Here is a 23691-nt window from a genome sequence, read left to right on the forward strand (position 1 = left end):
TATCGTATTCAAAACTATCTTTATTTGAACTGAGAGGTGGCTCGTCTTCACAGATGAATTGCTTTAAAAGCATATTTAGATTAATACATATACAATAACAGAAAATAAGTGGATTTTGTTCTATTGTAGAATGAGAGCGCTGTTCAGAAGGTGTATTTTGAATGAAACATTGTGTTGAAATCCTCAGAAAGGAAGACTCAATTGTACAGAAAACATAAACAGGGCAAGCAATTCAAAATCTCAGAGCAAAAGCTAGGTTAGGAGAACCACGTTCACAATTCAGTTGACTGGGCACCGTGGTTGTGTAGCTCTGTGATGAGCCCAGCCCTAGCTGCTTCAAACACAACAGTCTATCTAAAGTAGCTACGCTGCTGTCCAGACTTACATGAACAGTTAAAGTCTCAATACCTTAAAAACACTGTGGAAACATGGATAGATGAAACCGAATGTTAGATAAAATTGGATTTGGCATAATAAATTTATATAGACTTTTTAGGCCTGTGCTATTTCTGTGGGACGCTGTTCTGTTTTGAATCTAATTTTAGTTTGGAGAACTCATTTGATTTCCTTTTTCACATCCATATGTGCTCATATGGTGAATTTATAGTCTCTTTACTAGGTTTTCATTATGTTAACTCTAATTATTATAGCACTGTAGAAGCAGTGCCATAGTTCATACTGAGGTATAAGTTCTTCCATTTAGTCAGCAAAAGTATTTTTTGTTTTAGTTAAACATTCCAGTATTGGGACTTAGGAGTTCAAAACAGTAATTTGGGGGGGGGGATATGTAAATGGATGCAAGAAGGAGGTAGGGTAAAGTCTGGCCATAACAGAATTTTTTTCTAGATTAATCAAATAATTCAGAATGCACTGAAATTTACTGAAAGTCAAACCTAGCATGTAAATAGAATTAATATGAATATACTCTGCAGATGTCAAAAGACACAATGTAAATAATAAAAAAGTTTTTTAAAAATCTGAAAATAGCATCCAAAAAATACATTCTTTCCTGTTGCCTTGTAGTGATTTGGTGGCTCCCAGTACTTCTTTTCCGACATGTGCATGAGGTCTTTCCCATTGGGCGTGCCTCTGCTCCTTATTTGTCATTATCTTCTGACTTTAAGGTGAGACTGGAATGGGAGCAGCAGCACTGACAGTGGTTATTAGATATCAATGCTAAGGATTAAGTTTCAAGTGCTCTGTGAAATGCCATGTTCTGCGGAGAGCCTGTGATGAAAAGCGCAGGATTTATACAAATACAGCTTGACAGTTACATGTTTCTCTAAAAATACTGGCTACTTTCTCCTTACTTCAGTTGTCTTCCTGGCTCAGTGGTATTCCCCTCCCCAGGGCATCTGTCTCTGGTGTGAAACTCTGTGTCACAGACTCGCAGATCTCTCTTGGAGAGGTGACAGAAGATTGGATGCAGCTCTCCCAGGAGCACGTGGAAGATATTACTAGAGGTGGGATTAGCACTGGGAAGGGATGGACACCAGGAAGCCATGGGAGGAGAAGGGTCCAGGACGAAGGCTGCCAGGGTGGACAAGGGAGGGATGGGAATGTTTTGGGCTTTGATGAAGCCCAAAGGGCTGCGTGGGGAGAAGGGTTTGAGCTGAGATCCAGCAGCAAAAGCTTGTTTAGGAAAAGTAGAGGGTGAAAACAGAGGTGAGGATGTGGAAAGGTGTGGTGAAGCACGATCTCGCTAATGAAGTAGAGACAGGAGATGAGGCACTGAGTTGATGAAGCTGTCAGGTAATTTTATTTGTTTCCCAAGTTGTGGAAGAATAAATTGCGTGTATGTTGTGAGGACTTCTGTCCAATTTCTTTCTAATATTGGGTAATTCTTCTTCGCGGTCTCTGACCTCACAGATGTTTCTGCCAAACCTCTCCCAGTTGTGCTGCCACCAGCACTTGCATCCCAGAGCTGTTTCTGAGTCGTTTTGTGACCTGCCATAAGGCGGCCACATGGCCTGGCAGTGGTTGTGTTTGAGCACTGCCTGCCCCAGCATTCCCACCAAATGTAGTGTGATGAAGGCTGATTTCAATATGAAAATGACCACATGTTTGCAGTTTGCATCAAGGCAGAAGGTAGCGTTTGTCACAGATTTTCTAGTGGTATTTTGATGCTCCTGTGTTCGTTTGGGTCATTTTTACAGTTAAACTCTGAGATATGCTACAGATGAATATTTGTGTTTAGTGCACTTCTGTGCCACCATGGCATTCTTTTCCTGGCCTTACAGTCGCTCCTTCCTCAGCAGTATATGAAAAAAAAGTCTTTATCATCAGCTTTTCTTTTGTAATGGAGAAGTAGGTGCAGGGAAATACAACATAATTGCATAATTTGGTGGGCAGGCTTTGACCTGTGCTTAAAGGCTTAAGTGACTAGAAAAACCTACCTATTGCCGTGTTTGTTTGTTTTTTAATTAAAAGCTTGTGAATGGAAGACGTATCCTATCCTGCTGCATAATTAGCAAAATGTGTTTAACCTGAAATAAAATAGACAACATAAATGGATGAACAGAAGCAGAAACAGCAAGTCTTGCACGGAAGTCACCCAGGACTTGTGTTGTTTATTGATCTTTAAAAGGAAACTGATACAGTAGAAACAGATTCAGTTTTTAGCCTGAGGCTGAAACACAGATCTTTTCACCATTCACAACTTTTTAGGACGACCCATTTGTGTCTGCAGCATGTCTTTGAGGAAGGACAGACAGAGTAAAGCTGTATGTATCATTTTTATATTACTTTAAAAAAATACATATATTTTGTCTCTGGAAGTATAGGCAGCCATATTCTGTTCTGGAAATAATACTTGTAATTCCAGTTGTAAGTTTTTAGGTTTGCTTAAAATATGTTCTTAGCTTGTCTTTCCCCATGCCGCCGCCTTCTCTGCCTCCTTCTTACCCTTCCACTTCCCCTCCTGCCCCTAATAAAAAGGGAAAAAGAAGAGAGAAAAGGAGAAAGAAACCAAGGACACACAGTTCAATTTGCTAATGCTTGTACATTTAGTCTGAAATAAATATTATTACAAGGTCAGCAACACACACAGACACACTCCTTGATGATGAAATAGCTCTGCTCGTGGGACAGATGAGGAACTTTTCAGCTATAATCACAGAAGATCATACAAGATCTGTTACTTGGTTCTGCGCACAGCACGTTGCGTTATTTCGCTCCGAACAGGGACCTTCTTGCGCTCGGTTCCCTGACTGGAAGGTCGCGCCATTACTTAGGAACTTTTTCTCACTTGCAGCTTAAGCGCAGTTGTTCCTGGGACTTTTTACCCATTTCTGCTTTTGCCAGACTGCCCTTTCTCTTATTTAGCTGTCTTTCCTGTCACGTTCATCTTTTGATCATTTTACTTTAGGTAGTTTATTTTACTGTAACTTTTTTTCATAGGTATGCTTCATCTGTAACTAATGGCATACCTAAACTGTAGCAGTCTCATTTTTCTGCAGATCAGGAGTAGCTCTAGTAGTAATGGTTTTGGAAACCATTCATAAGACAACATCCAGGACTTCAGAACTGGTCAACTTCTGCCATCCTTTTTGCTGTCCTTGATTGTTGTTATCAATAGCATTTGATTTCCTATCGGTAAAAATTTATTATACCTTCGGAAGAGATGTGGATTAAATATGAATAAATACATTTTTATATATATTCTTCTCTCTTCCCCTGCAGCGATACTGTGTAGTAAGTACACACTGGTTTTATCACTGGAGATCAAGTTTTTTGAGGAGCACGTGCAGTATCAGACTCAAGGGTCTAGCACACCATTATCAGAAGTTACTCTGTACATGTTGTCTCCCCAAAACTTCTTTTTTACCCGTTTGGTTATTTCATTAGAGTTACTTCACATAAATAGTAAATACCTTTGTGATGCTAGGTTGCCCTACAGACGATTTTCATACACTACAAAGCGTGTGAGATACCTAAACCAGGTATTTCATGGAACTGAAGAGGAATAGCGCATTTAAATTTGTTCTGTGTTTAGAAAAACTAAGCACCGTAATTTGCAAGTTCAAGTTCAGGATAGTGACCCTGGCTGCTTTTGAGGTAAAAGGCTGGTTTATGTCTTTTGATCTTGAGGTTTCTGGTTTCACACAGCTATGAGAACATCCCACAGGTGCTTTCTTTGTCTCAGGGTAGGCAAGAGCGTTTCTAATTCCAAACTGTCTCCTTGTCTACTATGGTGAGCACCTTAAAGCTGCTCCTACCTCAGAGGAATTCACTGTCGTCTTCACTTTATCTGAACAACTGCTTGATGAAAGAATCTTACAGCCTTTCTGTAGCAGCATTTTATGCCTTAAGAGCTGGAGTTATAAAGATGTATGCCAAAAAGCAACAGGTTAGCTCCATCCAGGCTTGAAAGATCATTGTAGAGAATGTGGATTCGGTGGCTCAAAAGTCATTGTGCAGCAGCGCAGGTTTTAGACCATGTGTTGTTTTCTTGGTGTCCTGACTTTTTTTTAAATCGATATAGTCCTATTCAGCCCTTCTAAACCATGTAGTTTCATAAACAGACATGGACCTAAAATCCTGGGTTTAGACTGTTCCCTCATGTGTGAGGAATGGTTGGTTTCCTTAGTATGCGGAGACATCTCAGTTTATGTACAATTGGTTCATGTCCCAACAAGGAAGTCTGTTCTTCAGGGCTGGATAGCCCTAACCCTGGAAACGCTTCTGCTCTGTCTGGCTGAGATTTGTTGTGACAGATACTTCATTTTTAACAAGGGAGCACGTTTTGGCTTCGAGCATAACAGGGCTGAGGAAACAGAATTTTCTTATCCCTGCCCGCGATGACAGGATCACGTGGAAAGGGCAGGCATTTCTAGCTTGTTTTAAAAATTATCTTGTTTGTGTGGTGATGGATAAACCCACCCTAGGTACTCTCATTCAGTTCTCTTTGGCCCACCCTTCAATCCACAAGAATCTGTTTCTTCTGCACCTTGCTGTGAAGGTGACGTTCCTTTTGTGTCATCTTTTCTGGGAAGGTGGAAGAAATCCAGGCCCTTATTGCTGGTCCTTCCCAGACAGTGCTCTGGCTGGACAGGGTGTCCTATGCCCTCTTTGGAGTTTCTCTGCCAGGTGGTTTTTTAATTCCTCTTAATCTCAGCTGTCAACCAGCGTGTTTTTAGCCAAACCACTTTCTTCCATTGCCAAGGCCCCTCTTTGCATCCTCAGCATCAAAAGGTTCGTCCTTCGTATAGTGATGAAGCTGATCAGTCCCTAAGGATATATGTAGCAAATAATGAAAAGGACAAAAAGCATAACCATATCTGTGGGGAGGCTGTTCCACTGGATAATTAGATGCATTGAAGTCTCTTATAAGACTGTTGGGGTGGAGTTCCCTTCTGTCATCAGAGTGTGCCCAAGCTACTGCTCTGGCCTCACTGAGGAACACCACCATTCCTGATGTCCTCAGAGTACCCACCTGGAACTCTGTCCAAAACATCACGGAGCTCAGCTCCTGCTGGGCGCCACCCCGGGTGCACAAGGCACTCCAGGAGGAAGGTCCTGCGGCAGTTCCTTACCTAAAAGGTTCTGGGACCCCTGCCAGGTTTGTGAGTGTGAATGGGGCTTATTCCTGGACCTCTCTGCACTTGCCCTTCATGAATGTAAACATGGATCTGAAAACAGATATTACTTACCGGTAACTACTGTTCTTTACAACATGCAGTCCGCATGAACATGCGCGTTTTGCGTTCCTCTTCTCCCTTCCTTCTCCCACCTGAACGCCCTTTTGAAACACTTGTCTTTGGGATAGCGCAGTGGGATTAAAACTGGCGTGGCACGGAGCACACTCTGGTTTACACGCACAGGAGAGTAAGCACGTGGAGGGACCATGCTGGTATGCCACACAGGTACCGGTACAGGGCATGCCTTCCTGAGTGGCGGGGTGTATCTGTACCTGCCGTGGGAGTGCACCTATGAGCTGTGGATACCAAAGAACTGGGGCTGCAATATATAACCTTTCTCTTCCTCTTGAAATCTCTCTCCTTTGTTTCCCATTATCTTCAGTGAAGTTTTTCTGCATTCACATTTTAAGTTCAGGCAAATCTGTCATCAGGTCTTAAGACATTTGGTTGATTTTAAAACAAGGTTCTCTCTTGTTCAGAAACACACCGTCCCATTTACTACAACATGCCTAGCCATGTTTTTAAGCTTCGCTCATGTTCTTCTAAATGGAAATGTCACACTTCCTTTTCTAGCGAACTTGTGAAACTGGTCAAACTAGACTGACACAGCAGCATAATGCTACGCTCGCTGCTACTTTAGCTTTGTAGACAAAATGCAACCCTCACAATGCCTGTGTCTGGCTCGGGGTAGATTAAAGCATGTGCTTTCTTGTAGGATAAATGATGTGGAAATCTAACTCACCTTGATCTGTCCTCTCTGTCTTTTTCTTTCTCTCTTCTCTTCCCTCCCGCTCTTCTCTTTTCCGCTCTCCCCCATCTCTTTTGAAAAATAGTGGAGACAAGTTCAAAGAGATGAGACTGTCTTCCACCATGTGGAGGGAATAAGGAGTGATAGCTGGGGGAACGAAGAGAGAAAAACACAGCTCAAGTATTGATGTTGAGATGAGTTTTCTCTTCTCTGGGCTTTTGAGCCTGCAAAAGATAGGAGGAGGTAGCCCATTCCAGAAAAAAAAAAGTCCTGATAAGGGTCACTGGAGACCCAGCGTACTCTGGAGTAGTTTGGGATCGTCAGATTGGTTGCATTCTTATGAACGGTATTTACAGAGTTTTCCTTACTGCTTAACCCAGGAAGGTGAAGGTCAGAGGAGCGATTATCATCTGCAGCCCCCTCATTTCTCATTTATATGGCAGAGCAGAGCCATTCCTGGATTTCAAAAGCTGATACTAACCCATTCTCAACAATATCTGTTGAATTCCTTGGCAATCTGTCTATTGTTTTCCACTGTCTCTAAGATACTTAACGTACCCTCATGTTCCCCTTTGTCCTCTCCCACCCAGCAATGCATACCTTACATGCACATCTGTATAACACAGCAATACGTTAAAAATAAGTATCAGTGATGCAATGATAAAGAAGGTAAGATGGCCCTCCTAACTACATATATACTTTGTAAATATAAGTATTTAGAAATGTCAAAAACTGCTTACTTAGCATCAAAGTGCGTCAAAGTATATACATATTTTTGGAATATTATGAAAATGAAGGAAGGAGTAAAAAGCGATGTGCAGTTCTGAGGACAGACTCCAGGCAGGTTTCTGAAGAGAACAGTAACTTCTCTCATGCGGTGATCAAAATGGCAATGGCGGTGACATAACTTGCTCTAATTGCCCAACTCACAAACTGAAGAACAACCATGAAAAATACCTGCTAGGATTACAAAGCCTACTGTAGATATATTCCTCTTGTAGATAAAAAAGAAGAAAGGTAGATTTTTGCCTAATGCCAGACTGCTTAAAAGCCAAAGTGAACCAAAAAGGATGGGTAGATAGGAAGTGTATTGAATGGCAAAAATGGTATATTTACACATTTAAAGTATACGCAAAAAATAAAGTATATGCAAAAAATACTCTGCTTCCCTCCACCCCCCCCACACTTCAGGGTAATAGTAAATAGAAAAATATCTCAAGCTTTCAATCCTGTGCTTTGGTTTATTAAAATTTATAAAAGCTAAATAGTGTTTCTTGCTGTTTGTTTCATGTTCCCAGGGCTGGCTTGTTTATCCCCAGGAAGAGGTGGGAGTGTCTCTTGGGATGCTAGCCTCACAGTCTGAGTCTGGGAACAAATTCGTCTAACACAGCACTCCTAAATAAAAAGAAGAGTTACTGGTTGGTGGTTATGGAAATCTGTTTAGGTGAAGGTATACCACAGAATCTAAATTTAATTTGGAAATTGTTATGGGGAGGCGCGATAGCGCTAATATTTAGGGTGTCTGGCATTTCCTACTGTAAGAGCCTGTTTTAGGTTGCTTAAAAATGTTGAAAATTTCACAAAAACAGCTCAGCCTTTTTAAAAAAATGGCTGTAAAGAAAAATGGGTTTAGGCACATTAAAAGAACCCACACCACAACCCCTCCTCTTAAACAGACCTTGCAGACCCATTGTTTATAGTAGAAACTTAAAAATGAACTGCTGCTGTGCTTGGCGTGCAGGGTGGCTCACTTACCATTGCCATCCGTCTGCCTGTGTTACCCACAGCCGGCAGATCTGAGTTCGTAACGCCGCCTGCTCGGTCCAGGAGTGCAGCTACAGTCCTCAAAGAGCCTTCCAGCATGGTGCTCTCGCTTGTGCTATCAGCAACGGGCTGTGCCTGGCAATGGAGAAAGCAGGCTGCTCTGAAAGCAGAGGTGAGGCGTAAGACCTGAGCTGAGGATTTGGCATGGAGGGATCGTTGGCAGCTGCAGGAAGGGAGAGAAACCTGTTGTGGGGGCGAGAAGAGAGGATGACTGGCTGGAGGAAGGGCCAGAAGTAGGAGGAAGAAACCGAGGTCTGATGAGGAGCCACGGGGAGGCTGGAGCTGCACCGTGGTAGGGCAGGAGTGAGCAAGGGAAAAGCGTTGGAGGTGATGCTGGCGCTAGCTAGGGTAAGGCAGCAAAGGCTGGACACGGAGAAAGAGGAGGGGTGACATTGTATGAGGCAGGGGGAGCGCAGGGCCAGGTTCCTGGGGATGGGGATCACAGGGAGAGCAGAGACTGGGAGCTGTAGAGACAGAAATTCAGAGGAGAGGAGAGAGAAGCCTCTAGGTCTGCCGTGGGAGTAAGACCAAGAGCTTCACATGGGAAAGGTGGCAGGACTAGGCCATGAACAAATGGGAGGTGGCAGGGAAAGAGACCGCATCCGAGTTGACATCAGCAACCTCAATTTTCACATCTTAACTTCTGATCCTATTTTTGTGACCTAATAGAATGTTTTAACACACAGAGCTCTTGTGCATAGGGGTGTTAAAAATATCTGACCTTGGAAGAACAAGGAATATACTTACTGTATGAGCATTTGTAAAAACACGTCTGTATTTCATGAAGTGCGTACCTCAACATCCATGACCTCCAGTGCTCGTATTCTAAAGAATCATGACACATCTTGAGATTTGTGTGTTTTTTGAGGGAATGGTTCATTGAAATAGGCCGACTGAAATCTGAAGCAAAATATACGTATGAAACTTTCCCTCATGAGAACTACGCATCATTTTTATATTGCAAACCATCAGGTTTGGTTGGCTCTTTCTGTGAAGGTGCGAGTCATCTGACGAAGAGGCTTAAGTTGCAACGAACGAGGATACCAAAAGACTTTTCGAAAGTGGGAAACCTGGGTGTTCAGTGTGATTATTAGACTTCCTGGTACTGTTTTCAAAGCTAGGTGTGAATCTTACTTGATACCATGTCCCTGCAGCTTTCAGTATGACTTTGGCACCTAAAGAAATCTTTTGTAAAAGAGGTAGGATTTCATGCAAGCTTTTTTTCCTTCCTTCCAAATGTTAATATAGCTCCTTTCACTTCTTAATAAAAATTTTAAATATCTTCCCCCACTGATAGGCTGTTATTCACAGTGGGAGCCAAATTAATCTGTGCTCCTGAAAGCTCATTGAAGCAAATGCTTCTATCAGGAATGAATTTGGGCTCAAGGGTTAACTGCTGTCTCTGTTAACACCTGTTACAGAAAGCAAAGGGAGAAATCTTGATCAGTTTTGACTACAGCCTTTTATACAGCCAGAAACTCTTCGCCTTTTTACAGATTTTTTTTTTTTTTAACCTTTAAAGTACCTGAATTTAAAGGGGATATCCAAATGTCTCTCTGTAGAGACTTAAAACAGCCTTTGTGGGAAGTATTTTGAGCAGTGCTAATAACAATGGTTCCTGGCAATTGCAAAATGGGACCTGACCAATTTTAGTAAAATAGTGGCTCTAAACTCACCGAGCTTGCTTCTGAAATGGTGTTTCAGTCTGAACTGAGTTAAAGTGATGTTTTAAGAAACAGTTTTGCACCTTCCTGGAAATGATAGACAGCTGCTAGACGAGGTAATGATCTGTCTTCACATTTCATGCCTTCTTTTATCAGTCTAAGGCTTTTCACTGAGTCAGATCTATTGATTAGCATTAGTTTACTTCTCAGCCTGCTTTGCATTGAAATGTCAGGGGCCTGGGATACTAAATGCATGCTGAGCAGGAGCTTGAACTCTGTCTAATGCCGCTGGGTAAATTACATGTTTGCTGAGTGTTTAGCAAGGGTAATAGATTTGCAGCCCCCCCCACCCCCAATGTTAAATGGGGTCATTTTTGCCTCTCATGAAAAAATATTGGGGGAGAAAATAATGGGGTCATAGGGAAGATACCTTGCGCTTTGCTTTATGTGGAGTGTAAGTTTATGGAGTTACAGTGTGAGTGGAACTCCAGAAAGTGGGGTAGAATCTCTGCTTCACAGCAACTGGTGTGTCTACATTCAGAAGAATGATAATGGGAAAGTGGGAGGAGAAAGATCATCTACATCATTACTATTAATGACATGAACTTGCCTCTTCAAAATAAATTAAAAAAAAAAAAAAAAAAAAAAGAAACAACCAACAACAGACAGAAGCAACTTGGGGAAACAAGAATTTGGCTGAGTGCAGTGTTTTAATCTAAAATACTAGGGGTTTTGTTTTTCCTCTTTTGCTTGCAGGGTTCCAGGTGCAACACTAAATATATATGGTCACTTTGAAAGCAGAAGCTTAACTATAACGCTGCTCAGTAATTATGTTTAACTGCATTGATGTAGGTTAGCAGAAAGCTAATTGTAACCTTGGGGAGGAGGAAAATAGTCTGGATAGATTGAACAGGATTTTTAACGACCCATTACATTTGTTTTAACTTTTTCAGTATGTATTGAAAAACTGGAATTTTTCTGAAAGTTTCTGGAAATGTCATTGTTGTAAGAAGGACTGGAAGAACAACATTGATATTCAGTGATTTAATCTGATGCTTCATCTTTATTGTCATTCTCATGTATTTTTCAGACAGTGTCCGTCCCCCCCTGCCTTTGCTGCCTTTCTGTGTTTTCTCTAGCTTTTGCCAGGCAAGTTTTTATATTTCACCATGCTGTGATAAGCATTAATAGATTGGGTCAGTGCCTAATACCCACTTTCTGCACTACTTGTAAATAAGAAACTAACAGTTTTCTAACATTTTAGTTTCTTTCATGTTATAAACACAGAACATATTTTGTTTAGTTGGTCATTTAAGAGGTTTACTTAAGATACACTGTAGGTAATATTGATTCCTTAAGGCTTCTGGTACTGTCTGATTCTACCCCCCCCCCTCCAGTCCCCAGGATTACAATTAGAAACAATTCAGAACACAGGTTAAAAAAAAACAAAACAAAACAAAACAAAAAAAACCCAACAAAAACAAGAAGAAGCCCCACAACAATTTATGGTAAAGTGATTCTTTAAAATAACATGGCAGTATCCTATGTGTGCAATCTTTCTTTTCTGTGTTTGTGCAATGTTTTAAGACATTTCCAGGAACAATGCTGTACGCTGCACAAATGTGCAGTAATTGCTTTACAGAAAATGTTTGCTTCTGTTTAATACCCAATTTTAAATAATAAAGGATGTAGTGTTATTTAGCTCAGAGATAACATCATCTGAGAAAGGTGGCCATTAATTTTGAAGAGAAGATGTGATCAAAATACAGGAGGGGAGGGCATCTCATGATGAGTCTTGAAAGAAGATGCATCCCGCTCTGTGTATCTAGAGAAAAATGAACTGCAAATGCTGAAATTTGCTAACAGTTTTAAAGTGGAGCTAATGTGTGGCATGCCTTGGCAAGCTGTATCTTGCCAATTTTTCTTCATCCCCTCAAGCATATGCCTTGCTTGCATAACCAGTTTTTTAGCCACATGGATTCAGTGTTCCACACTGCATGGAGGCTGTGCAGTTCCATCGCTAATACTAAAAGAACATTCACGTTCAGTTGTTTTGAATAGCAAGTTCGATTAAAAGAATTTTCCTGGACATTACTTTAAAAAACAAAGAAGGGGTCTGGTGAGCAGTGTGGTTATGCCAGCGCATGTGCCACCCATCTCTGCATGCATCGGCTCTGCGCGCTCACAAAGAGGGATCTTCCCATCGTGGTGAAACTCCTTCCACATCCCAAACCACCCCTAAACGGTCTTTAGCTTGGCCAGAATACTAAAGGCCATATGGCCCTATAGCATTTTGTTAATGCTCTTCCAAATCTCAGTAAAAGCCTTTCTTTTGCAGCAATGTTAGTGTCTTGCCTGAATAAAATTAAATTTTAGTTCCTTGAAAGAAAATGTTATCAGCCTTCCTAGCAGCTGTGAGAATTGTGCTATGCTGATTAGATGTGACACATAGAAGAAAAACTGCTCTAGCAAGTGGTATTTGTGATTCAGTAGGTGACACTCTTCTCTCTAAACCCGTGCCGAATCAATGCCCCAGCAGGGTATCGGGGGACAGCATACCTTCCTGCCGGCCCTGTCGTTCAGATGAGATGTAAAACCAAAGTCCTGGCCCCTTGTAGTCATGACGGGTTCCAGAGTAAACTAAAACAGAAGATAGGAGGTTGCCCCCGCATCCCAGTTCGATTTACTGTTGAATAAATGCCATGGAAAATCCACCATGACCAGTAGGTATGGTTCGCTTTCTTCCTATACAACTGCACATTGTATAGGGTTACTCTGTGCCGCCAGACTCCAGGAGAGGGTTCCCACAGCGGTGCGCCTGGCAGCAGCGATGCCCGCGCTGCTTCCAAGCAGTGTGTTGGCAAAAGGGCCCAGGAGGGGAACCTGTGTCGAAGGGAGAGGATGGACCCCTACTTTGGGGTTAGGCAGGGGTTGCTGTTTTTACAGAGTATATACAGAAACAGGAACTATTCTGAAAATCCTTTCCTATGTACTGACAGTACAATGCAAAGAGACTTTGCATGAACTTACGGATTTTCAGACCATTATATGGAGATGTGGAGTGCCAGAAAATTGTGTACTGAAATATGGTTGGTAGTATTTGCAGAATGGCAAAAGACAGCTGAATTATGTATTTTGTAGGAAGCTATTAATCTTCCTTGGGAATACCATATGCAAACAAGAATGCTTCTAAAAATTAAGCAAAATGTACCGAATAGTCAAGAGGGGAAAGCTAGTACAAGTTCAAATAGCAAAAAGATCCTTACAGAAGATTACTTTCTCACATATTACAACATTTGACTATCTCAAAGATTAAAGCTTATTTTCTTACATTTAATACAGAGCACATGTGAGTTACGGTAAGTGTGAGTCTGTAAAAGCCTCTTTAGAAATGCCGTTCGGTTGCATCTCAAAGAGTTCATCAGGTCTGTACTTGACTTTCCAAGGATATTCCTCCTTTCTCTCCCACAATTTGATGCCACTGGACATCCTCTGCCAGTGGAGGATGAGTGGACTCTTTATCCTGAACCCATCATTGGGTTTTTTTAGCTAAGCTTAAATCTGGCAAACAATACAAAAGGCACTTGCTGAGCTGGTAATTATTCCCCCCCCCCCCCCTTTTTTTTTTTTTTTTCTTTTTCAACGTATTATTGCAGAGACACAACTGTAGTTAGTCATGAAAAAGTGAACGTTAAAACAGAGTGAGCCGTGGTGAGTGATCTCCCGGAGCTCTGGTTCCATAGTCATAGAGGTTGTTCAGACGTACTTCTTACGGAACTTCTGAAAGATGTTATAATAAAATTTTCAGATTTTGTTGAATCTGACTATAAGGGAGACATGGAAAGAGGCAACAAATGAAGGGGGGGGGGGGGGGGGAGGAGGGAAAGAAGAGAGAGAAGGTGAATTACGCCTTCATGTGAACCAAACCAGACAGTTAAATGGCTCTGCCCATGCCCAAACTGAAGTTGTTTGTGGTTATTAACATCTAAAAAAGGAAAAGAATCAACGTATGTCCCCTTTCTTCCACCTGCACCCACACTTGCAGCCGAGTTTATTACCATGGTCGCAGTATTGGTTGCTTCATAGTAAGTGACTGAATAAAAGCATGGTTGCTCTTCCCAGATCAATTTGAAGTCCTAAATTGCTGTCTAATTCTGAACAACATGCTTGCAGTACCCACCCTCCTGTCCATGAGAATAACCACGTATTTCAGATGCAGCCAAGCTTCCCGTCAGTTTAGTTAAAGCAGCTTGTGCAGATTTATCTAAACCAAGCGTGTGTATAAGCGTGTGCATGTGTGAAAATGAAAAATCTTTTCTCTGAGCAGCTAATCCTCAGTGGTGGGGGACTAAGCACGGTTTCTGTTGTTTTTTCTATGAAAAATAATCAGTGGTGTTTCCCTATAGGCCATTTTCCAAATGCTGGGGAAGAAAGGAAACATCATATTCCTTTCCCTACTGTCTCTTCTTTTCCAGTATTTTGTTATTGCTGCTGCTGGTGTTGTTAACAAGTACAAATAACAATGTTATATTACTTGGCTGCCTGGGCTTTTTAGGAAATCTGCAAATTATGAATAATCTCTGTTCTTGAGTGTTTAAAAAAAAAAAACAAACAACAGCAAAAACCCCAGACCAACAAAAAATCCAACCCCCAAACAAGCAAACAAAACATTCAGCTTGGTTATCTGTTAATTGCTCTGTTTTTTTCCAGGGCCAGGAGAAGGCCCCAAGGCCACTTAGGAGCTGACTTGCTACTTGCAGGATGTGTCTCACAAGCCGGTCTCCCTGTTCTCTCTTCCTTTCCTTGTCCATTTGCTGATGCAGCACAACCGTTGAGTTGACCGCTTTGGGGGCTGTTGTGTGGGAGATACCATGGTGAGATTTTTTTTTCGGTTAGATTTTCTTTTTAAAGTTACTGGAGTAAGGATTTAAGCCTTCCAAAAACCAGGCTGATAAAGGACAAATAGGCTTTTTTTTCTCCCTCCTCTGTGATTTTTGGAACATGGAGGCTCTAGAAGCCAAGGCATAGCAAGACACTGATTTTTGTCAGTTCCTTCGTGTAGAATAGCGAAAACTGAAGTTCTCTCCTCAGCACAGCAAACACGCGCATTACCGTGACTGTACAAGTTGGTCTGTAGCAGCTGCAGGTGGAATTCAAGGTAAATACTAGTACCACATAGCCGCAAAGAATTGATCTAATTATTGCTGTACAACAGAAAGTGTAGAATAGGGCAGGTTTTCAGGCACAGAGATTGTCAGAATATTAAACTATTAGGGAAATGTTGTTCTTTGGGACTTTGGGAAGAGTACTTACAAAATTCAGAAGAGAGTTACTGCCAGCAAGTTTTCGTTCATTAACTGCATATATTTACAGCTCAGATACCATGGTTATACTATTAATTCCTAGGACAGAGTCATCCAGTAGCCTGTCGTTTTGCACAAAAAATAAGTATTTTTTCCTTTCCTGTTTGTGATTAAGGATATAACTTTTAATATACCCCCTTTATGGGAATGCATTTTCTAACAAACGCTGCTGAAAAGCGAGTATGAATGAGTTGCAGTCTTCCCTCGACCTTTTCTCGCTTTGGTTTCTTCCTCTCGCTAGTGGCCTGTCTCACTGGGTACTGTGTACTGGTCGCTTACGTGCACCAGCTGGGGAGCATGTGTGAAATGGAAATGGCGATATTGATGCCTGGAAGCAAACTGGATCATTAGTGGCACCTTCCCTCCTCGTTGTACTCTTCTTCTAGATGCTTGTGTGAAAGCAGAGGAGGAAAATGAATTTTTCCTCACACTTTACTCACTGAAACACTGTAACTGTGCAAGTCCCATCGGGGAGAGGGGGGAGAAGAGAGCGTGTGCGCATGTACGCGCGCACACACAGAACTGGAGAAGAAAGATGGAAAATTCAGTATCATCACATCCCACAAAGCTGTATTCCATTGCTTTAATACATACCAAAGCATAAAAGCAATGTGGGTATTAAGAGATTTAATAACATTAATGTGTTCTGTCTCACTTTGAAAAATAACCACTTATTTTAAACGTAACTGCTTTTGTGAATATTCGTGAAAACCAGTTTTCATGTCTTTATGACTGAAAGCTGACTGGATGGTATGATTTGGGGTCTTTTTGATTAGTTGGAAATACGCTTTTTTTTTCCTGTAATATGGAAACAAAATCTGTTTTTACACAGGCTTACATGAAGACCATAACACACAAACTCTATGGAAAGCTGCAGATGTAGTGCAGCCATCCTGACTTTTCATACTGTGGAGGTGCAGCGTGGAGCACTGTGTGCTGGGACACGCACGCTTTGCAGGCTGCAGCTCATTGCTAGAGACGATGCTATCTCCCTTGTAGAACTTTGTGGATCTCATTTTGCTCACTTGCGGTTTTGAGACTTTGCCTCTGTGACATGGAGGTGGGGATGGTTTTTTGGGACGGTAACGTGGACTTAGGCAGCTGCTTCTGAGAGATGCAGCACAACTTTTAGCTTTTGAGAAGTGAAAGACTGTACATCATCTCAACTGAGGTCTGTTGAGGAGAGCTACACATGTGCATGTGGGTATACGTAAAGCTGTTTTACCAACGACCTAACCAATTTGCTGTTTGTGTTCTGACCAAGCTCAGAATTTGCACTGAAACGCGGGTGCAGCAAGGCTAGGGAACAAAAATCCAGGCAGGCCAAAAGCAGTTCATTCCTGTAATTGACTCAAAGAGCCTTGTATTTGTAACGTTCATGTCGGCTGCCTTTTGTGAAGAGAAGTAAATTATGTGCCCTGTAGAACAGAGATGATTTTCTGCTGAAAGGTAGGTAGCTTATGAGATCCAAAGCCACATGTAATGTAAATCTCCCTCACCTTTGTAGTCATGATTCTTCCCTGCCTAAAATACCCTCCAACTCCTGAAGTGCTTTGAACGGTAGTTTCTGTTAAAGAAAATGCATTAAGAAATTATTTTTATATGCATATATATAGACACACACACACAGATGCTAATGCTGTGGAGGTGAGAAGACATCTGCGTGATAGCTCTGAGCTGTCATAGCTGGATCAGAATTAACACCATTTCTGTAGTAAGTTTTCTTGTACTTTACTCCTGTTTTGAAAAGCTTGTCTTCATTATTAGCCCAAGAAGTCTGGCTGTACAGTCCAATAGTTATTTTACCCCTTTAAAATAGGATTAGGTTAAACTCATTGTCTTCATATTCAGGCAGCCTCCTTCCTTAAAGACAAGTAATACAAGAGAGAGTCAGAGCAAGTTTTCTTTTCTTCCTATCTAATTTGAACTATCAAAATAAAAAGTTGTTGCAGTTACTCTTGATGAAAGTATAACTGGGATGGGGGCAGTGAAGTTAAAATAATCTTTGTTAACTCTTTAGAGCAGCTTCTTCTCCTATACAACATCTCTCAATGGATAGGACTGATAAACCTATGGGGTTTTTTTTGCCTTTTAAGATGATGTTAATGGCTTTAGTTTGTCTAAGGGGTGTTTTCTTTGAAAAACATATTTTGTAAAGGAATGCCACAATTTTGGTAATACTTTGAGGTATTCGCCTTACCTTAGAAATAATGCTGAATTCAAATTTTGGGAAATACCGTGATTTAAACTATCAAAGTAAATTGTATTTTGCGCTTAGTTGATTAGTGCACATTTAACCAGGGTATTCCCACCAAACATTCTTCCTCTGGTAAGGCGACTGTGAATTAGTCAATGTAACAAGTTCTGCTAGTTGTTCGTTCCTCCTACTAAGGCAGAAGTTAAGATAGTTGTTTTATCTCAAATGCCAGAGAGACTTAACCTTTCAAACTGTGCTTTCCGAGACTGAAAGGTTGGCTTTTCAGAAAGAGGCTTCCTGGACATAGACTGTTGTCTTCACACCACCCACCCCACCACCCCCCCAGCTTTTTGGCATATGTTTTGGGCTCTGGTACCTTGCAATGGCAGCACCAAAGTGTTGGGGGTGACAGCTCTGGTTGTTCACAATGGTTGCTCTGGCTCAGCTTAGTAACGGAAACAAGTGATGGGTGCAGGAACTGTGCTGCACCTGGAATGCTCTGATTCCCACCTCATGTCTGCACAGAAACAGGTCTCCTGCTTGTAAAAGGTATCATTTTATATATGTGTGTGTGTGTGTGTATCAATATCAGTATTTGGGTGGCTGGCTTACAAGGGTCGTTTCTGAGGGAAGAGTATTGAGTGCTTTAGGACTTAGGTTCATGTTCTTGCATTCTGGGACTAACTATACAAGTGTAGAAGTTGTATCTTGAGGTGCCATTTCAGAAACACCTGTGAAGTCCAGTCCCACTTCTGTCTCTTCCAAAGCCAGGTAGCCTGCTGAAAGTAAACAAAAAGAGCTAAATTAAGCTGTAGATATCTTTGCTGTAGGATGTTGCAGATGCTAAAAAAGTACATGGGTTCAAAATAAAGACTGGATAAATGAGTGGAAGAAAACTCTATCAAATGTTATTTACTACAAAGATGTGTGACCTCTGGTTCATCAAGTCTTGAATTACAAATCACTGAAGATTGGGAATATATATTAAATGGATGTATATCATCAAGTAAACCACATTTTTCAGCTTGGTGGGTGGCTGAAATTGTGAGTGAACCCATATGCAAGCACAGAAAGCCAGAAAATTTTATTTCCTCAGCAGTATCTGCAGAGGAACAAAACAAACATGACCCTGTTTCAGGTTGCTCTGCCCAGCATTCTGGATTACTTGCTTGAGCTGAAAAGAAGTGGGCCTCTGTTAAGTTTGCTCAGGTTGCACTTGCTCTCCCTCTCTGCCTAGAACTCACAAGTAGAGATTTTCTCAGTGCTAATTCACCCCACCCTCCGGAGATTGCTGAAGGATCCATGAAATCTCTCCTCTGGCTGAGGAGTGAGTCCTACAGTGAAATGTCAGCATCAGCCTTGCCTTCTGGATTACTCGTCGGTTACAGCCAGTGTCCACCTGCCCTCCCTGTTATTTTTGCAGAGAAGCTGATGGTCATCTTCATGTCTATATGATCTTGGCCAAAAGGAAAGGAGAGATCCAGGGTCTTGTGGTGGACCCTTAATTAGGTACTCTTCAGAGCAAGCAACTTCTAGGGCACAAGTTAAGTCTTCCCGAGGCCATGTCAGAACTCCATTTGAGCCTCCTCTAACGGCTTTCAGGTTGACATGTTTTGTGACCAAAACAAAAAGAAAAAATACTCTGTCAGGAGGACTCCCTCAGCTTTCTAGATCTGTGACTAGGAACTCTCTCTGCCTGGTGCTCTAAACACCAAGACCATCACTAGTTGAATAATGCTGTGAGGGTCAGTTAGGAAAGTGGAAGCCGTATGATGACCCAGACATGCTCCACCACAGCTCAGGCAATGCAAGCAGATTTCCTCTCTCAAGTTTTTTCAGTATTACCTAGAGGATTTTTTTTCATATGTTTACCAAGCTTTGTACCGTGTTGGAGCCTGGCTGATTGATGCTGGTGTTGGGAGAGCAGATCTTCCATCTCCCATGGACTCTGGAACCCTTCTTTAGGTAAACGGTATTTTGTGGGAAGAACGATTTTGAGCTTACATGGAAAGGCGTTTAAAGGAGAAGGAAAGGTTATCTACTCGTAGCCATTCTACCTCTAAGGTGTGTTATTCTCCTGTGTTTTCACAAACCATCCTGTTATCCCTCTCCTTGGAGTCTCTTAGAAAAAAAATTCTCAGGAAGTGGAGGAGCACATGCCATTGATTTCATAGCTGTATGCAGGGCATGTGGAGGAGGTCATGTTTGTCTCCCTCCTCTGTAGATACTGCTGAGGAAATAAAATTCTTAGGCTTTCTGTGCTTGCATATGGTTTCACTCACAGTGAGAATGTACACATAGACAATATTTATACAAGAACAGTTACCTATAACTGTAAAATACGGTTAAAAACAATTATTGAAGAATTTTATGCTTGACCATTTTCAAATAAAAGCCATGTTTATGACAGATTGTGGGGAACCTAATGAAGGATATTTCATTCTGATGGAATAAATTAGCTTTGTTAGAGGTTTCTTGTTTCAGAAATTGGTCCCATTGTGCTATGGAGCATGTAGAGCTCTGTTGGTGAATCTCTTGATGCATGGTAGAAGATGAGAGCTTCAGTAGCTTCTTGAATTGCTACCCTGAAACTTCTTTGGCTTTCCTCATTATGATCTGGGTGCCTGGCCTTTGTATGGTATTAAAACAATCCCAGTTTTCCCATCCCTGGAGAAGACTCAAACTTCCTCCAAAGACCATGAATTCTCACTCTTGCCCACATCTACCATAATGGGTTTATTTTCAGAGAAACCTTGTGAGGGAGTGTGTGCAGTCCATGTAAGGATTTTCCTTGCATACAGTGCATTGGTGGGATCAGCAAGTAAATAGTTTGTGTTTTGGGGGTGTTACCCACCCACATGTGAACAGTGGTGATCATGCTAGTTCAAATTGGGAGGTGGAAAGGGAAGTACCCAGGAGCCGTGGCAACGCATCTCCATGTTAGTCTCTTAAAATGCCCAAGGCTGTATCTGCCTGACCTATCTACTGCTTGTCTGCTGATCATTCCTTACTGGAGAATTTTGAGGTACTTGAATTGTAAACAACCCATTTCTGTATTGTTCTCATGTTTCTTCTTTGCCCATACCTTTATTAGATATAGGTGTTCAGTGTTCTGTACAGTGAAACGAGTACCTTGCCTTTTTTTCTTCAAGAATAGTTGTCCAGTCTGTTAGTTATTAGTCCCTCCACTAGAAGCAGCACCATGCCTTTCAAACAGTTTTCTTCTGGTACGGGTTGCATTTGGAGGACTGCATTAACTGGCTTAGTCTCCTGTTTCAATCTTGCTTTATTAAGTTGATGATATTGGGACTGACACTCCGCTAATGACAATTTCATTTAGTGGTAAAGGGAAGCGAATGGAAGGCAGCACTCATCTAATCATGCAGGCATTCGTCTGGGTTGGCTCCTTTCACATGTTCTGTATTTTTGTAAGTTTTAAGAGGATTGGACCGGTATGTCAAATATTTATGCATATATACCTTATTTTCCCTTTCAAGTGTTCCTTCTGCAGCATGGAAAGAGATGTGAATAATTCCTATGAGGCAGTACAGGCTGTCTTAGAACTTTTTAAAAGCATTTTTCAGAGCTTTGTGATTGTGTCTGTGTGTGTTAAATGTTGCTATTGCATTTTGGAAGATTTGGAAAGAGAGATTTAGTTACCAGCAAGGGAATTTTCTTGCTTTTCTGGAGTTTTGGAAGGCTTATTTTCAAGGAATTGGGGTCACCTTCTGTTTAACAGGCCCTGAAAGGGATGGCATTTGCTTCTAATGCTTTGTATTTTGTAATGGTCTGGTTGGCAGCTCTAGAAAATCATACATACAGAGCATTAGTGTTTTCACTTGAAAAGGTCATAAGCCAATATAGTCTACATATTAGATGTTTGGTTTTTTAAAAATATAAACAGACCATTTGCTTTCTGTTGCTTGATTTTTTTCAATTGTTGTTACTGCTCACATAGTACAAGCCTGAAAAAAGTACCTTCTTCTGCCTTAAAGTCAAATCTGCTGCTTACAAGTCATTATATCTGAACTTACACTTGTCCATATTAAAGTACTGATAAAGTGCAGGTGTTCTCTTTGAAAAGATGGTGGTCATTCATTTGTGCTTTTCCCCGTACATCAGAGAAGCTTACCAGATTTTTCTTCCTCCATGCCTTTCAGTTCCTGAAGCTTCCCTCCCCCTCAGCCGTTAACACTGACCATTAGTTGAGCTAGTCTTAGTGAGTCTGCAGAAGCTTATGAAGTGACAGATCATCACTCCTACAGGGCCTCCCAAAGCTGTTACAGGGAAAGCAAGTTCAGTGGGGAGATTCTGCACTGTGCCTTTAAGGGCTTGTCATCAAAGAGCAGCATTCTTAGCAAGTTAACTGCCATGAGGTAATACGATGAGGATGAGATAATTTGGGTTTTTCAAACAATTTAGCAGGTCAAGGTAACCCTTAGGCTTCTCTAAGGATTTCAGCTTTGTTAAATCATTTGAGAACTACACGATTGTGGCTAGAAATTTTACCTTCGGTTGGCTATCTCAAGCGCAGCGCGCAACTCGCCCTTGCTTGACGCGTTCCCCGACTGCAGTAGGGCTGGGACAGGATTCCTGGAAGAAAACCGTAAATTGTCTCCTGCAATCTGTATGCCTAGGAGGCCTGCAAACAGCAACAAGCTCTAGTACGTTTAAAGCCACTGCAGTTGATTTTTCCCTGTGTAAGGGACCTAGATCAAGCCAAAGACACTGCCTGGCAATTACAGCAGGGCCTTGGGTTCACCTTTTTTTGGCGAACAGGGCCGGGGAAGGAGGGATTGTTGCTGCTGCCCTGTGTGGGGGTGAGGCTGAGGCAGCAGCCTGCCTCCTCAGGGAAGCCTGGCTGGATGCCCGCTCCCAGGGCGTTCTGACTTGGGAGTTCGCTTCAGGGTTTGCATTGGAGAGAGGAGGGGAAGAGGTGAGGATGGAACAGGGACTGGATTTTTTGCCTCTTGGATAATTAAAAAAAACCCCAACAAACCAAACTCAACAAAACAAAAAAAAACCCATAAAACAACAACAACACAACCGTTCAGCCTCTACATTCCAGTGTTTGTAGGGGGGCATTTTTTAGCTCTTGTAAAATGGAGGGGGAGGGATATGAGAATAATGATCTAAGTACCTACTACAGGTTCACAAACTAGAAGATGTATAAAAATAATCCAAACTCTCTTCCTAAAAGTTTCATGTTTTGTAAAGCTTTTTTCCTTGTGTTGAGCCCAGACACAGGATTTCTGAGTGCTTCCGCTTGGTAAAACTGACTCCAGTTCTGGCAGAAGGCAAGAAACATGATTATTTTTGGCATTTCTCAATAATCTTTTTTTCCTCTAATACTACTTTTTAGAGCCACCCCTGCGCCTTGCTCAACTTACAGAAAAGTTTGTTTCAAATTGTGGGAAAAACCAGCCCTTGTACAGTTAGAAATTACAGTTAAATTACATTCAGTAAGGTGTATATATATGCATGTGCAGTCTTTACCCAGTTTGCCTTTTCTCCCGTTTAAAGCAGAGGTGGTTTTTTTGCTTTAATTCCTTTGTGGGAAAATGTGCATTAAGCGTGATTAATACGGCCAAATGTTTTGGGTCAGTCCTGACAATTTGTAAATGTGGGCTTTGTTTTCTGTTGGGGTGGGAGTTGTTTGTATTAGTTTTTTCCACAGCAGTAACTGGAACCAGTCTAAGATTCAGATTCAAACAGAGCTTTGAATATGTTCAGTGCGATTGTCATGTAGCTTCTGTAGCACTAGATACTGTCACCCAATAAATGTATATTCCCTTTCTCGTCTCTCCATATTTAGTGTTAAGCAATTATGCCAGTATTTGGTTGCAATCACTTCATTTTTTTTTTTTTCTCTTTCAGAGATACTACCAAAATTTTCAAACCTAGGTCAAATTTAGATCCATAATGGCCTAATTTTCAGAGATGTGAAATTAATTGAAAATATGAGTGCTTATCATTTCTGAAAATTAGGCCAATTATTTCAGTGACTAAATATGAACATAGGTACCTAATAGTAGGCAATCAAGTTTGAAAAATTTGTAACAGCTTTTATATCTCAGAATCAATCCCTTGCTTGTCTACAGTTATCTCGAGTGCTAAATATCAGTGAAATTAATGTTACGGTATGCACACAGGAAAACGTTTGGACGTTTTAAACAGCTACAAGGGATTAAAGTTTTATCTGACACTTTTAGTATCGGAACAGAGAGCACAAATGTTTCTTTTTATCTTCCACCTT

The 23691-nt window shown here is 41.4% G+C and overlaps 1 protein-coding gene and 1 long non-coding RNA gene across 10 annotated transcripts in view; one reads left to right on the forward strand and one right to left on the reverse strand.

The window, feature by feature from the left end:
• The window catches only part of ARID1B (AT-rich interaction domain 1B), a 337378-nt gene that overhangs the window by 147990 nt on the left and 165697 nt on the right, over positions 1-23691 (forward strand). The window lies entirely within an intron of this gene.
• LOC135312577 (uncharacterized) lies at positions 17783-22515 on the reverse strand. The gene is made up of 3 exons (XR_010372183.1): positions 21945-22515; positions 21096-21237; positions 17783-18214 (listed from the first exon to the last, which is right to left on the reverse strand). It is a non-coding gene; the product is annotated as an uncharacterized LOC135312577 (long non-coding RNA).

The sequence above is a fragment of the Phalacrocorax carbo genome, chromosome 3, assembly GCF_963921805.1.
Source record: "Phalacrocorax carbo chromosome 3, bPhaCar2.1, whole genome shotgun sequence".
Classification (NCBI taxonomy): Eukaryota; Metazoa; Chordata; class Aves; order Suliformes; family Phalacrocoracidae; genus Phalacrocorax; species Phalacrocorax carbo.